This window comes from Calonectris borealis, unplaced genomic scaffold (genome assembly GCF_964195595.1).
Source record: "Calonectris borealis unplaced genomic scaffold, bCalBor7.hap1.2 HAP1_SCAFFOLD_96, whole genome shotgun sequence".
Classification (NCBI taxonomy): Eukaryota; Metazoa; Chordata; class Aves; order Procellariiformes; family Procellariidae; genus Calonectris; species Calonectris borealis.
Window position 1 is genome coordinate 88,895 of NW_027441487.1, and position 11,567 is coordinate 100,461.

Below are 11,567 nucleotides of genomic sequence, written 5' to 3' on the forward strand. Positions count from 1 at the left end.
TGTGGAAGGGAGCGAAGGCATTGCATAGGAAAAGCAGCACAGGCTGCAGGGTACACACCATGGTGGGATTGTCTCTTTTCTCCAGAGCTTGCCAGTATGTGGCATTAGACAGAGCTTTAGTGTGGGACAGCTGAGGAGAGAGGGAAAAGGAACTTGATCCAACACTGGGATTGCTCTGACCTGCCCCAGGGCTCGGAGATGTTGATGTTGGAGGAACGTGCACCGGACACCACATGCAGGATGCAGAAACTCAGCATTTCTGACCGCTGTTCAGACTGAAAGCATAGGAAGGAAAATCTGGGTGATCACTGCCTACCTCTTTTTTCTTTATTCCCCTTGTCCTCGTCTGTCTGAAGCATTTTTTGTCACTGATTTGTTTTTCCCCCTTTCTCCTTGCCTTCTCTCGCAGGCTTTGAAGCAGCATCGTGGCAGATGAAGGAAGACTGGTGGCATCTTTTTTCCTGCACGTGTTTTCTTCTGCTTGCGACCACCGTTTTGTGCTGGCTGTTTCCCTGGCAGACGGTGTCGTACACGGGGTGCCTACTTGCTCGGGGCAGACCTTACCCTAACCCTCTCCTGTGGAGGGAACTCAGCCCTTAGTGCCACATGCCTGTTGCATGCAGCTGTTCCTTGTGAAAGGCTGTTCAGTTTCCTAGGATCCTCTACTTTTGCTCCCTGGGTATGGGCTGCAGTGTGTGCCCTTCTGGCTCTGCTCTCCTCGTGTCCGTTTAATGGGCAGTCTTACCGGAGCATGAATCAAAAGCTGGGGGCACTACAAAACTGTTTGGATTTGACCAGGTTTTGGTGGTTTCCAAAGGAGCTGTTGAATTGGTATCCTCTCTGACTTTAAACTTCAGCAGTGTCCTCACTAACTCCTGCTTGGTGCAGGTGGTGCCCAAAGGCCGAGGACCCTTGAGCTGCCCACACTGAGTGCCGCTTGCTCCAGCGCTGGGTGTCTGGGATACCCAGCGGCAGGAGTGCAGGCAGGATGCTGCTGTGACTTCTGGGATAGCATGTAGGCCATGAGTGATCGCTGACTTTTCCTCTGTTTCTCCCACCAGCTGCGACAATTCCCCAGTAGGAGGGTAAAGAAGAAAAGGGAAAAGTCCGATCCAGGTCCGAGCACCTCCTCTGCCTCTACGGGCATCTCTGCCTCGGGACAGACACGTCAGAAAGCACCAGGGGGACGTGTGCTGGCGCTCCGTGAGCAGATGCTGGTAAGCTAACGTCGTATTCCCTCTCTCCGTGCACTAGTATTTTCTACTTTTCTGTGGCAACGCCTCTGTAGCAAGTAGAGGAGCGGAGATGATTTCTGAAGTCTTCCACTGGCCTGCTTCACCTCTTCTGCTTGCATGTACCTCCTCTTTGAGGAGGCTCTGCTTTTATCATTTGGCCTGCTCTTTCTCAGATCAAAATGAGCTGTTCAATAGTGGTTTGTTTCGGACACTTCTGGTCCTCCTGGCTGGTCCTCCTTGATTTGCTTGGGACAGAGTTTAAAGAAAAAAGAGAAGAGTAAACTTGCCTCAAAAGGCTGAAAGCAGGTTTTAGTTCGAGCCGTATCTCTGGTTTCTCTCCCAGTGGATTTTAGCTTTCTAATGGAACTGAAATCCAATGAATATCGGATAAGCTTGATAGCAGTCATATTTGCCACCACACATTTGTAATAGATTGTCCCCTAAATGGTGTTTTGCTTGCTGAGCCCTGCTCCAAGAGTAAGGGTGTTTAAAAACTGCTGTGCTTTTTTTCAGCAGCTGGATACAAACCTAACCAAGAAGAAGCAGCAGCCTCTGCGGGAGAAAGACACTATGGTCAAGAGGGAGATGGTGTCCTGTTATCTGCACACATCCAGTGCCGTGAGTATTTCTGACCCTCGCTGCTGCCCCTGTGCTGGGGTCCTCGGGAGCAGGTGCTACAGGCTCCAGCACAAAAACCCCAGCCTGGCTTCTAAACAAAAAATTTGGAAGTTTTTGAGTTCCAGCTCAGCCCTTCCTTCCTGCTCTTGATTCTGGCAGGCCCTGTATATCTCTTTCAGGGGGCTTGCTGCTTCCCAGCAAAGGCAACTAATGCTATCAGTTCGTGAAGCAGAATAAGGCCAGCCTGCCAGGGACCTGGAATTGGAGAGGGGTCGGAGGTCTTGGCTAGAGGTGGGGGTTTGTCTGGGGCTTTGTCTTTAAATGTGACTGGGACGTTATGGGTCACAGCTTTTGAGTCCTTTCAGTAGCTGCTCATGCTGGATATCATCACAGGTAGGCAGGTGGTTTCACTTTGACTTTTCCAGAAGTGTATACTTTTTTTCTTTTTCTTTTTTTTTTTTTCTCCCCAGAGTGGGATTTAGGGTTCAGTGCATCATTAGCCAAGGATTTTCCACGTTCGGTTTCTGAAATGCAGAGCCGATGTTGAGACACACAGGCATAGCGCAGCAACTTGTCTTCCTATAAAGCAAACAGAAGTCATTCACAAAAGCGTATGACTTCCTTTCTAATTCAAGATACTCATCATACTCGAGGAAGACCCTCCTGTTCAACAGAAACTTATTGCCAGAATACCAGGAGATGGACAAGTGCCAGCTTCTTCTCTTGACAGGGAAATTGCTACACTTCCTTCATTATTTTCAAAGGTAGCTTCTGGTTTAAAAAGAAAAAAGTGGTTGAGTGATTTGGGCATCTATGACATCGCAGGACTTGTAGCTGTGCTAGTTCAAGGTAAAGATTTTAGGGAAATTCCTTGGCTTTAGCCTTCTTACCCGGAGCCATAAACTGGCCCAAATCACAGCTTCTTGGAAGCAGAATATAAGATGGATTTCTTGGAACACACAATGAAGTGCTAGCCCTCTTGTAGGCAGAAGAGCAGCAAATGGGATTTAAATACCTCATGTCGTTAAATGTAAACGGTAGGAAGAGAAGAATGGGTCTTCTAGAGAGAGGGATACTTTGCTTGCAGTATGGGTTTGAAGGTGCTGTGCCGTACAGCGTGACACCAGCACAGCCACGCTGAAGGCAAAAGAGGACGTCCTGTAAAAGAGGGACAGACGTGGCTCTGCTCGCTCTTTCAGGTACCCGTGGGTAAACCCACAGACAGCTCCCGTAAAGAGCCCCTTGGAGCAGCAAGGTTGAGCAGCAGCCCCATCAGGTGAGGTGGGGAAGGGTGTGGGCTGGGACGCTGGACAAAACCAGGGCTGTCAATGAGAAACTGGGAGCTTTGACCTTGGGAACTGCGCTATGGCTGAGTAGAGGTGAGGAAGGGTGGAGGCCGTGCAAAAGTGCGTGGGGTTTTTGTGTGTGCTGATGATTTTGTCTGTTCCTGACAGCTGGGTGCAGAGCTTCGGTCCTGATGGCCTCGCCACTCTGCTGGAGACCTGAAAAGGCTCCAGGAGGAAAAGGTGCTGCAGGGTGAGCAGCTGATCGCGTGGGCATCATTGCTGAGTGTCTGTCATAGTGTCCAGAAAGCCACAAGGCTCGTTGCTGCTCCACGCTCTTCCTGGCTCTCCTGGCGCAGCCCCACAGACATGGAGCTCTGCGTCCATCTGTGTTTCAAGTGTTCTTAACCTTCCTGTGTTCTTCCTCTTCCTACTGAGTTTGAATTTGACGGGTATAATCATACCGAACATACTGCAATAACTGACCAACAGATAGTATTTGCAGTTTGCCCCGTGGCTCCTCAGGACTGGTTACTCCTGGGGTCAGGCCAAGAACTGTAGCGCCTGGAGAACCTGGTTCAGCCCTGGGCTTTTTCACGGTCCAATGGCAACCCCTTTCCTCTCCACGTGATTGTTCTCCCAGTGTGTCCAGCGGGGTGGCCGTCCTGGTCCCAGGGTGTAAGGAGAATGGATGACAGCTACCTCAGTGATGCTCACCACGACACAGTGGTGAGGCTGGGGAAGACTGGTCCCTGGTGACCGCAGACATTTTCAAACGCAGGATTAGTACTGTGTCTGTATGTGGTCTGGTTGTGTGAGGAGGGAACAAAATACCAGCTCAGGGTGGTATGGCCAGGGCGGGAGGGAAGAAGAAAGAGGATCAGGGCAGGTTGCTCACGATGCGATGAGGCAGTGGTTTGCTTGGGGGCTTAAAGATCTCTTCTGAGATGGAGATGGTGGGAGGAGGTGTTTGGGATTGAGCTGAGGGATTCTTGTGAGTAGGGGGGGCGATTGATAGCAGTGTGAATATTGGCTGTATTGGAATTCAGTCTGGTGGTTTCCTGCATAAACAACCTATCGTACCGTCTTTTGAAAGTCCATTAAGGTGGAATCTTGGTGTGATTGTGGGTGCTGAGGGCCTCATCATCGCCTTACCTAAGAGCTCTGGAGGAAAGAGAGGAGGTGTCTTGTTCCATAAGTTTGTCAGCTCGCTGATTTTCTTCCTCGCAGGTCACATAGTACATGATGCAGACAAGAGACCATCCAGTGCCTGAAGGCTTTATGCACAAGCAGGTAAGAGCCTTGTGCAGTGTGTAGAGACAACCTCACACAGCCAGAGCTCCCGCTGCACGGTGTCTGCCCAGTTATCTCAGAGAGGTTGCTGGAATGGGCAGGGAAAGTAGTGCTGGAAGTTTCCTGCTCTTTAGTAAATCCTTGATATCGTCCCGTTGCTTGTTTTGCTTTTTCTCCTACTGTACATTTCCTGGTACCATCACCATCACATACTTTCCTGGGACTTACAAAACACTTTCCGTGTATTTGTACAGGCCTGTGGGACTTTGGCTGCTCTGCCCTCTTTTGTGGCTTTCTCTGCTCCTCTCTGATTATGCCTCTTAACTTACGTATGAGGGCTTGATGCCCTTCAGTATTTCTTCCCATTTGTCTTTCTCTGTATCTGTGTGTTTCTAAAATTTTTATTATTTGACACTCCTGTGCAGTGGACACCTGTTTTCCCTTTCCCGTGAATGAGCTGGGGCGCTTCCTTGTCCCTCTGTGTGCTCTTCCCCGCTCTCCTTGGGTAAACGGAGAGTCTCTGTTTCCTCCCAAGTCCACATGTTCCTTTGAGGCTTCTTAAGTTTCCCTGAAGGGCTGTCTCTTGCTGGCAGCGTGTGGTTTGAGATGCATCGCTCCCTTCCTTGTCACTCCTCTGTGCCCTGTCCGAAACAAGGGTAACACAGGGGTTTGGACAAGGTTTTGGAACAAGTGTTTTCTCATGGTTATTCCTCAGAGCATTGTCAATCACGAGGCATTCCCATCTCACTCTTCTTTAGAGCTGGCTTAGTCTCGGACATGAATTCCAGCTTTCCTTTCTTTTCAGTTTGGAATCAAACACCGCTGGGTACAAAAGAGGGGGTGCTGCTCCTGGCGAGAGCTGTTGATATCAAAGTCCCTTGTCTGATGATCGATGCAGTGAAGGTTCTGTGTACCCTCTGCCTCAACCCGAAGGCGTGGACGTGGTGACAGAAATCCTGCCTTTTGCTGCTCTTGAGCTTTCGACTGGCCTCTCTGTGGAGTCTCTCTTCTGCCTCTGGCTCTTCTCTTCATTTTGTAATTGGTCTGCACGTGCACCCTCCTGCCCTGGCTTGTGGGTAGCTGCTGATCCTCTCTCAGTGCAGCTGTGAGCAGGTGCTGGAGACTTTTGCTGGAAGAGCAGAAACAGATGGGGTGGAGCGATTCAAACCCCTCTTGGCTGGCCTGGGGAGCGGAACCTCGGTGGCGCTGAAGGTACGTAGTTCCTCAGGTTTGTGTGGACATGGCACTTGAAATCTTACTCAGGAGCTGGAGAGCTTGAAGTGGGATGAATTTGGTGTGGCTGAAATGCCTTTGGCTTTACTGCTTTTTTTCTGCTGCGGCTTTGTGTTATCTTCTGGCCTCCTTAGAAGTCCTGAACCAGTGACTTCCAGTCCATGTTCAGAAGTTTTCTCTTTTGTGTGTGTGTGTGGTTTTTTTTCAGGTGGCCTGTTGTCGCGAGTGAGTGGTTTAGAGGCCGCTTAAAGAATCACCGTCAAAGAAATTAGCAGAAAGTGATTTTAATAGAGATTTATAAATGTGCAACCTAATAGAATTCGATGGCAAGGTTCACTCTATTACTTATTACATGGGTGAAACATACAAGGGAAAATCATCTAAGGGTTTATATTTCAGGGACAGTCTAGGTTTCATTCACAACTTAGCAACACTTAGTTATCAACTAATCATTAACAAACTTTAGTATCGCCTAATCATTAACTATTCAATATTTGCAAAATAGGTTAGTAAGTCTACTACAATCACAACTTAATTACAGATTATGCTTACTATTAGTTCACACACACAGAGAAACATATATATATAAAAAAATATACAGAAGGTATACCTGTTAAAAATTCCCCTCGATTTCAGCGAAGAAATATTCACGTCGAATGTCTAGGCATTCCCTCTCAACGGGCAAAGGGTTGAGCTTCGAAAGGGACTCACCCAGGACCCAGTGGTCCTCCGAATATCGCAGGCCTGAAAGATCGCAAGCTCTGAGAGGCTCCCACTCAGAGGGAGATGCTGGGTGCAGCCGCTGCGGTCCAGGAGAGCTCAAAGGGCCTCACTCAGGACCACCGTTTATAGGTTCGCAAGATGGTTGGCTTTAGTCATCCGTAAATTTCCACCCTGGCCACAGTCCCAAGTGGTAATTACTAAAGAATTCTCAAGGTTTCAGTGTTGTTCTGCTGGACACCCGGGCCAGGCAGTAGGAGGATGTTCCCAGCCTCAGCTATGCAGAGTTTCTGATACAGTCAAGGAGCGCTCAACTGCCAGACTCAATACACCAAGGCCGAGGTTTCATGGAAATTTCTGAGATCAACAGGCGGCCCAGATCAACAAGTGGCCCAGGGAAGAAGGGGGTTATGAATGCACCACCACACCTGTATGCAGCGATCAGTGCCATGATCCGTCCTGCTTGTGAGCTTGACTTGGGAGTTCAGATACGTAGTGAGCTGTCTGTGTACTCCATGTACCTCATCTTGAATTCAGAAAGCAGCGCCACCCTTTTCATGAAAAGAAAAAAAAGAAAAAAGAAAAAAGAAAGGTAGTGCTTTCCAAGGACTAAAATTTACTTAGTTTTAGTGAGTAGGTAGGTGAACAGAGCACATACACTCCTTACCTGGTGTCCAGCTATTAATGCGAGGGGGTATTACGATGAGCACCTGCTAGATAATTATACCCTGGTTTTTTGCATTTTTACCATCTTTCATGAAAAAAACTACCAAAGTAGTTATGGTAATAGGTAATAGTAATAACGGGTAATAGTAATAGTAATAACGGGTACTTGCCCGTTATTGCTCATGTAATCTGTGGCAGAGCGAGGACTTGGAGTGAGATTACCATGCTTTGCCTTACCATTCTAGAGTATTTAAAAATTTTCTTGAAACGCTTTCCCAAAATCACAAGACCTGACTTCTGAAATAGCCATTTTCCTAGGAGCTGCATCTGAGCTAAGCCAGATGAGAGAGTCCTGCCTGCTGTTAGTCACTGAGGCTGATGACAGGTCACCCAGCAGTTCTGGCAAGGACAGAACAAGATAGATACGTATGTTCCTCTGTGCCGCTTGTAAATTCCGTCATGTGTCTTGCGTAAATTGGTCTCCAGGTTTTGCAGGTTCTAGGTTTGGTAGGATCGATGGTGTCTTAAACGTGATGGTAATAGCAAAACCTGTAGGCATCCATGTAGGGCATTTTGGATTTCATAGAATCTGCAAGGATATTTGAAGAGTTTAATGTTATGTTGAGGTACAGTAGTTATAGTGTTATGAGAAGAAAGTCTTGGCAAAGAAGATGAAGATGGCAAAGATACTCAAAAGCGTTATAACCTTTGACAGTGGAAACAAGTCATTTACAGTTTATATGAACAGTCTACTATTCTTTTCAAAAATTTACAGAAAACGTTTTGCTGTTTCCATATCAGAACTTGGTGGTAGTAAATTAAAGCTCTCCACTGAGATGTAATAAAAGGAGTCATGTATCCTGCAAAGAAGAGTAATTGCACGGACTTGATAGTCTTACTCTTTTCAGTTCTCCTGAAAAGGCAGGTGTGTGCTTCCTCACCTGTGCTGTACATGAGAAAAAAAAACCACCCTTGAAACCTCCTCTGAAATTAAAGGTGGGTGAGACACATCACATTTTCCGCCTTTTCCACCATCCTGCTTTCTCTTGAACTTGTTTGTATCGGCATCAAAAATTCTTTGCTTTCCCTGGAGCCAAGACAACTTAAGATTTTGGTTTTGTTTTCAGCCCGGCAGTCTCCTGTCAGAGAGAGGTGTCCATGCAGAAGTGCTCGGTCACAGAGCACTGGCTCCTTGCTGCAAGAGGACTAAGAGGTGGGTGCGTAGTTAGTGATGCTTCTCATCCATGCTTTGGAGGGTTTTCAGGTTGGTGGTCATTACAGAATTACAGTATGATAATTACTGCGGTAGTCTGAGGGTATAAGGGAAACAAAGATTTGGGGGGAGGAGAGGATGCTTTTTAATAGCCACTGTGTTTTCTACAACACAGTTTTTGTGGGTCACTGACAAGAGGATCATGAAGGAGGTGGCTGGGATTGTGTAATGGAAATCCTTTTGTTCTGGAGTTGGAGCCCAAATAGCTCTCTAAAAATCTTCCTCACGCTACCTAATCTGGAAGCATACAGTTTCTTTTCTGAAAACTGAAGGTAATTCAGTTAGAGGGAGAGCCTGTTTGGAAGTTTCAGTAGTTTGGGGGCAGAGGCCAGTTGGGGGCTGGGGCCCTCGGGGGTGGGGGCTGATTCTGCCCGGTGCCCTTGGCCTGGCGCTCACAGCTGGGAACGGGCTTTCCAGAATCCTGCTGGAAGGAGCCAGATGTGGGAGCTGTGGCCGAGCTGGGGGACAGGGAGCACCCCTGGACCAGCCTCAGGACCTGCGGCACACCTGCCTTCAAATCAGCTCTCCCAGCAGGACGTTGCCCAGGAGCAACTTTGAGTTTTGCTCTTCTCCTTCAGGAGCCGTGTTCCACACCAAGCACACCCAGAGCTGCGCCTGTGCCAGGAGAAGACTTCACGCACAGCTGGGGCTGATGGTGACAGTTCGCGCCAGATGTGCATGTCAGAGAGATGCAGGTGAGATGCCGTGGAGGAGACACTGACTGATTGCCCCTTCTCTTGCAGGAGCAGGGTTTAAGAGCAGGAGGGAGCCAGGGTACAAGGGCCTCCGAGGTCAAAAAATGCATCAAACAGCCAGAGCACGAAGCAGAGGGAGAAGAGAAATAGGTGCAGGTCACGTGGCTGGGACAGTGCTTTCAAGGTAACATCTGCCACAGAAGCACAATAACAGGAAAAGGCCTTGGGAGGTCATGGAGTGACTGAGGAAAGTGCCTGGCAGAGAGAAGAGCCCGGAGAGACAGGAGACAAGGTAGAGATGGAGGTGACAAAGATGGCATGTGGAAAGTGAGGGTGCAGGTCCTTGTGAAGACACTGGTGGCTGAGCAGCTGACGGGGAAGGAGCAGGAACCTGGCTTCTGCTGCAGGTACTTGTGGTGTCACTTGCTGCTGAGCAATGGATAGGGTAGGAGTTTTTAAATCACTTGTGCAGATGCGGGTGATATCACTTGTGACTGAGTAGCAGCTGGATAGGAAAAGACGCATGGCCTGCTTAGGTGCCTGTGATGTCATTCGTGGCAGGAACTAGCCCGTTGCTTTTTCAGGTGCTTGTCATGTTACTGGTGGCTGAGTAGCTGATAGGGCAGGACTTTCTGTGTGATTTGTGAAGGTGGTTTTTGATGTCATATGTGCCTGAGAAGATGACAGGGCAGGCACAGAGGACTGTTTCATGCAGGTGCAATACGCATAGCTAAATAAAGAGAATAAATTCCCTTGGTAATCCATGCTAAAGTGTCCTTGCCTCTCTCCTAGGCTGGCGAAGAACTGACTTTTACATAGGTCACCAGAGCATGATTGCTGCCAAGAAAGATCCCTGCGCTTGGCTGCTCCCCTGGACCCTGTTCCTCCTCACGTCCCCATTGCCTCTCTCGCTGGATTCGGTTTCTGGAGGGCACAGTAATCCCAAGCGCTGGCATTTGGAGATGAAAGAGGATGCCGATGCAGAAGCACCTTCGCTCATTTTGCAGTGAGTTTCACGGCAGGCTTGGGAGCTGGGTGTCTTATACTTTCTGTGAGGAGAAATGCCTACACGTTTCTGCCTCCGTTTTGCCTCAGAAACTGATTTCACACCCAGGATGCCTTGCGACAGGCTCAGAAAGGGGCCAGAAGGCCTATGAACTGCAGCTCTTGTGGGACACTGCAGGAGCATCTTCAAGGTGAAGTGTTGTCTTTTTTACTCAAACTCCACTGCCTGAGTTTGCCAGGAAACCAGCTTCTTCACCGAAACAAGGAGTAAAAAGAGTGGAAACCCATCTTCTTAACAAGATGACCCTGTTGATGAGGACCATCAGTGGCAGTGCTTGTAATGCCTTGGTTTCCTTGTCTCTCTTGCACCAGATGTCGCACTTGGGAGAAGACAACCTGAATCACACAAAGGCGACCCGAGCCTCTAATCGAGCAGCGCTGAAGATGCTCTGTTCCCGGTCATTTTTTTTCCCTGAGATCTCTGCGTGCTAATTTAATATGCTCAGTAGGTGTAGAAAGCTTCCACCCTTCTGGATCACACGGGTGCTTTCATAAAGGAAGTCTTGAGTTAAAAAATTTCAAAAAAACCCCAAACCCCTCTGTTCTTTCTCACATGGTCAAACTCTCTACAGAAATCAGAAGCACCACTTAGGACTGGGTTTGGTTATGATGCAATTTTATTGTTTCGATCCTAAACGTCAAGTTTGATGATTAGCATTCTTATGATAATGTTTGTCTGCGGCCTTTGATGGTAAATTGCAGGTTGTGATGGCAAGCTCCGTCACAAGTACTGAACGCTTCTGTCCATAAGCCATGCACCTGAAACACGTGGCAAAGAGTGAGGCAACATTTGCTGGTGATGCTGCAAATGCTTACTTTTTAGTCCTCCTCTCCGGAGTTCTCTCTGGATTTCTTTTTCTTCTTCACTTTCTTGCATTTCTTTTTCAATTCTGCATCACCAGAATGCTCGCTTCTGCCTTTCACCGCTTTCTTTTGGGTGCACTTTCATCCCCCTCTGCACAGGCGTGTTTCCTCTTTCTGCACGTTTGTTTTCCAGGTGCCTGGCCAGAGCCTGCAGGCTCTGGGTGAACCGGCACTGGTGGGAGCGCACGCTGTCCAAGCGAGTATTTCCCCGGCTGCTGCTCACCTACCGAGCCAGGCTGCGTGTCTGCTCTGTGGCCGCTCAAGCCGTGCACGCTTTCCCCTCTGGAGCTTCTGCCATTCACGGGGGCTGTTTCTCTCCCTGTGGGAAGAGCTGCACAGGTTCCCACTGCCAGGCGCCGGCTGACGGTGAGCGCGCTTCTGCGTTTCTGCGTGGCGAGTGCGCCTCGGGCTGGGAGGCGACAGTCTGGTTGGCTTCTGTTCAGCTGCCCCCCCTGCTCAGAGTCAGAGCGCGCTCTCTTCCTGCCGCAGCGCTGAGGGGGAGTTCCTGCAGAGTCCCGTGCTTGTCTCTTCCTTTGGGTCCTCTGCATATTTTCTCCACCTTCTTGATTCCTCAGTCCCACGGTGACGCCAGAAAATGGACTCTTCTGCACTTGATCCAGCT

General features: G+C 48.9%; 1 long non-coding RNA gene across 1 annotated transcript; it reads left to right on the top strand.

Annotated features, from left to right (window-relative positions):
• The first annotated feature begins 8,173 nt into the window (after positions 1–8,173).
• On the top strand, positions 8,174–9,965 carry LOC142076721 (uncharacterized). The gene is made up of 3 exons (XR_012671288.1): positions 8,174–8,261; positions 8,900–9,016; positions 9,809–9,965. It is a non-coding gene; the product is annotated as an uncharacterized LOC142076721 (long non-coding RNA).
• Positions 9,966–11,567: the final 1,602 nt, after the last annotated feature.